Source organism: Lissotriton vulgaris, unplaced genomic scaffold (genome assembly GCF_964263255.1).
Source record: "Lissotriton vulgaris unplaced genomic scaffold, aLisVul1.2 SCAFFOLD_11280, whole genome shotgun sequence".
NCBI lineage: Eukaryota > Metazoa > Chordata > Amphibia > Caudata > Salamandridae > Lissotriton > Lissotriton vulgaris.
The window spans coordinates 10,742-15,743 of NW_028245206.1; the positions used below are offsets into that span (position 1 = coordinate 10,742).

At 45.9% G+C, this 5,002-nt stretch overlaps 1 pseudogene; it reads left to right on the forward strand.

The window, feature by feature from the left end:
• Window positions 1-3,362: 3,362 nt before the first annotated feature.
• LOC147666500 (uncharacterized) lies at window positions 3,363-4,782 on the forward strand (annotated as a pseudogene).
• Window positions 4,783-5,002: the final 220 nt, after the last annotated feature.

Below are 5,002 nucleotides of genomic sequence, written 5' to 3' on the forward strand. Positions count from 1 at the left end.
CTCAGCCCCTGCTTGCCGAATCACCCCGAAACTTTCAGGATATGAGCTGACCGGAGCGCTCCACAAGCTTTAAAAATTTCGCAAACATTCTTCCTCCGGCACTAAAGTTATTGGGAAAACAAAAAACGCTTTTTTTATGGAAACAAGGTCTTAACTATAACTATCTACTGGCGACTGCTAGTATATATATATATATATATATATATATATATATATATATATATCCAAACCAAACGCTCACCTCACTAGTAAGCAAGCAGGACACAGCTCCGAGTGCCAGAAGAGGATTTATTTAAGCAAACCACAGATTTGTTCTCGCAGTCCGTGAAACGCTATGGCAGACGCGTTTCTAGCCCGAAATGGCCGTCATCAGTGCCGGCTTCACAGGCTGGTTAGTAAGTCCTGGACATAGAGACTGCCCACTAAGTAGTAGTCTCTCGGCTACTCCTCCTTACTGCAGGTGCTTAGGTGGATACTTGTGGCTCCTATATATATACATATCCTGTAAATCACCTTATCTGGTAAAGTATGATATCAGCATTGATATATATAGATATATATATTCACTGAAAGAACCATAGTGGATGTGTATGTAGATTTTGGAATTACTGAACAGGTTGCTCTTACTGGTATTGGTATCTTCACTGTTTTTAAAATTTTAGTTTCTATTTTTCAATGTGTGTATTAAAGGTTATATTAGGGTGAGAGAAGGTCTGCCACTCTTTCACAAGGATGATTTCATCATCAGTGATCTGAGTGATGTAATATGTGACGTCATCAGCAGTGGATTGCGGGCGCGCAAGTTGTAGTTAGCTGAACTAACTATAACGGGGCAAATTTCAATGGTTTTGTATGAGTGAAATGTCCACCTAACTATAACATGTGTGAAATCTATGTTTTTTTCAGTGAATTTCTAAGGTTTTTTAAATGCTAATTCCTAACTATAACGTGTGTGAAACCTGTGTTTTTTTCAGTGAATTTGCAAGTGTTTTAAAATGCTAATTCATAACTATAACATGCCTAACACCTATGTTTTTTTCTGTGAATTTCATAGGTTTTAAAAATGGCAATTTTTAAATGTAATATTTATTATATTTAATTCTTCTTATACAAATTTCCTACATTTTTATAATATTTTTTTACTTATTTTATTTCTTAAATTATGTTACATATTTTTAATGTAAAATAATAAAAAGCAAAATTGAAAAATAATTTTTTTATCAATTTTATATTTTTCTCCAAAATATGAAAATTAAATTCTATATATTTTTTTTTACATATTTTTTTTCTTGGGGTAAACGTACGGTACGCGTACGGTAATCGCATGACCTTTGTATCTGTAATCGTACTGTACGCGTACCCGTGCATTCGCTATAAATATGTTTTGACGTTGCGCGTCGCATCAGCGCTTCCGCGTGACGTCAGAAACGTTTTGTACAGCGCACCGTACGCATACTCCGCGAAATTTTCGAAATGTTTGAAAAGATTTATTTATGTATTTAATGTAAATATTAAGGGATAATCATGAAAATAGTATTCATTGAGTTTAATAAGCGTATATTATTTTTAAAAACAATTACGCAAATCGCTGTGTACGTCGTCCGTACGCACACCGTAAGCGCACCCTACACGTACGCCATTTGACTTCAAAACAAGAGATTTGCTTGGTTCATAGCACTTCCTATTCCAACTTTTGAAAGACCCCACCCATTTTAATCATTCTTCTTTGACTTTCACAGAAGAACCATTTCTTGTCTGGAGCTCCTGTGATTTGGTAAACAACTTTAATATGGCTGCACTTCCAGAAGATTTTTCACAACATTCTTCAGAAGAGAAATTTGTAGCTGAGGAGCCACAGGCAAAAAGAAAAGAAGCACTAATCTGGAAATTTTTCAGCTTTCCAGATGGAGAGAAAAAGGTTAATGCTGCAAAGGTCACCTGCAAGGTGTGTGGCACCGCACTATCAAGAGGTGATCCGACAAAAAAAAAATGTTCTTTTGGGACCGCAAGTATGGTTTGTCACGTCAAGAACTTTCATCCTCGCAATTATGTGAGAGCTTCTTGCGATAGGCTGCAGGATGACCCTCCAGCAGCAGTTCCCAGCACTTCGTCAGCACCAGCCGCAGCACCATCTCCTACACATCCGGACATCCGTCCCGAGTTTGGTGACTTAATTATTGTGACGGGTCCAGTGAACAGGAACCGATTCTACCCAAGGACTGGTGGTCCGCCACCCCCCTTTTACCATGCACCTGTTCCCCACAGCCTCAACCTTTCACCTGGAAGAGGACCCCGAGAATGAATGGCCAGACGAGGATACCGCGGTCGGCTCCTTTAAGACAGCGGACTGGGAATACGAGACTCCGCCCCTCGCAAGCGTGGTGACGACAAAAGGCGGAAGTACTGGCAAGAAGACGGACAGCGATCCCCTGGAGGAGACGGACATCGAGGAGGAAGGAAGGCGGTATCGAGAGGCCAGAGAGACCGAGAATGACAAGCCAGGAGGCCAACGGTTGGACGCTTCGCCCTGCCACGCGCCCACGGGAGGAGCGTGGCTTCGAGAGGTACGGGGCCGGTCGCGGGTTGGGTTGGCAGGCGGAGGCAGCCCCCGGTGTAAATCCTGTATGCGACACCCTACCTGAACACGAACACTCCTAGCACGCCCCTTTATCTAAATCTGAGCACTTTTCACGAACTGTGTACCCTCACTCCCGGCCCGTACAACTATTCCCCAAGTTCTGTGTGTGACCCGTGTTTTTCCTTTCTTTTCCGGGAAACGACGAGCGTTCCTCTGTGAAGAGACGTCCCCTCCTGGAAGCAGACCGCCAGGACCCAAACCAACCTGAAGACAACACACTCTGTATCGAACCCTGCATCCCTTGTAAAGAGACTGAGCCCCCCCCTTGTGTTTGGTGAAAAGGACATACATTCCAATAAAGCCTTCCCTGAAACCCTTACTGAAGGCACCAGTGTTTCTGTTCACCCCATCACCTCCCCTTCCGGTGGTCAAGAATCCTTCCAACCCAGCACCCCCGGGACAACTGGTGTCAGAAGTGGGATCTCCACCAACATCCATCTGTCAGGAAGATGGAGGCCCTTATCGACCACCTAATTAAAGGCCAAGAAAAACTCGAATGGGCCGTGGAAAGTCAGCTTACAATGTCCCAGGCGGACCATGAACTGTTTACTAAGACTGTAACAGCACACGTGGAAGGCATCAAGAATCTGCCGCCAATCTCCCAGTCCTCTACCAGCGAGGTCCGCCTACACAGCCCCCATCCCACAGGGATGGCCCTTCAGAAATATGTGCCCGGCGAAGACCCAGATGCGTTTCTTTTGAACTTTGAGAGGGGGGTTGAGCAATGAGCTGGCCCAAGGAGAAATGGCCGTTCTTTTTAGCTCCCCTTCTTACAGCTGAAGCACAATCAGCTTATCAAGCAGCCAACCCCCTGGGGACAACCCCCCATGCGACCATTAAAATGGTAATCTTGGATCACTTAGGTTTAGACCAGGAGGCCTATCGAGTCCGCTTTAGAAAGGAAAGGGGGATTCAAGGAGAGAACCCTAAGACGCTGTTCTTTAGATTAAAGATGGCGGCCGACAAATGGCTACGCCCAGACGTGTGTACTAAAGAGGACATTCTGAATAAAATCTACCTGGAACAATTCATGGAGGCATTGCCCTATGCCACCCAACGATGGCTACGACAACATGTAGGGATTACGGAGCAACAAGCCATAGAAATGGCCTCACAGTACACCAGAGCCCAACCTAAGACCACTCCTTGGGAGCAGGAGAAGACCTCTAAGACACTGCCTCCATCGAAGTCAGACAAAAGACCTAAAGTCGGTCCAGAGGTCCCCAGAACATCTAATCCCACAGGAATGATGACTGCCATGAATAAAGGACCCCAATGCTTCGAGTGCGGGGAGTGGGGCCACATAGCGAGAATGTGCCCTAAAAGAAAGACCCAAGAAGAGCCCATGGAAGTCAGCTACCTTCCGCGGACAGTGATGTACTCAGCGGAAATGGGCAGCCCGTTCTATGTGAGTATGTGGATGAATGGTTGTAGAGTAAAGGCCCTATTAGATTCAGGGTGCCGACAATCCGTCGTCCAGACGCGTTTTGTCAAAACTGAACAGATGAATCCCCAGAGTCCTGTATATATTCGGTGTGTTCACGGGGATGTGAAGCCCTACCCCATTGCATCTATCACGATAACCCTACCGGATAGAGAACCTTGTACAGTCCGGGTGGGGGTAGTGGATTCCCTACCCGAAGATATGATCTTAGGGACAGACAATCCCGAATTCCTTTCTCTCTTTAGGGAATTCCTGTCCAGACCAGAAAAAGGTGAGAACCTTCCGTCTTACTTATCCCCAGAACCCTGGCTTATAGACAGGAGTTTTCGTTTTGCTCTGGGAGAAGATAGGACCCTATTCCACGCCTGGGAAAACGCCCACAACTCTGATGGTCTCAACTTCCAGTCTTACCCCCGTTTCCTGATTAGGAACGACTTACTTTATAGGCAGGCCCGATCCGATGGAGATCTACAACTGTTGGTGCCCCGGTCCTTTCGGGAACAGGTGCTCTTCTTCGCTCACGCACATTTAACGGCCGGCATTGAAGGCAAGGAGAAAACCACAGACAGCATCCTTAGGAATTTCTTTTGGCCGGGGATCTATAAGGATGTACAGGACTTCTGCGCTAAATGTGAAATTTGCCAAAGGCGAAACACCCACCGACCACCCGCTGCGCCCCTACAAAGGATGCCCATCATAGGAGTCCCGTTCGAGCGAGTCGGCATGGATATAAATGGGCCCCTGCCAAAGACAGGTCGCAGACATTTGTAGGCCCTGGTGATTGTCGACTACGCGACCCGGTTTGTAGAAGCTTTTCCCTTGCGAACCACCACAGCAGCAGCCATCGCCGAGAAATTAGTGGAACTCTTTTCTCGAGTTGGGTTCTCCAAAGAGGCGCTGACGGATCAGGGGACCCCTTT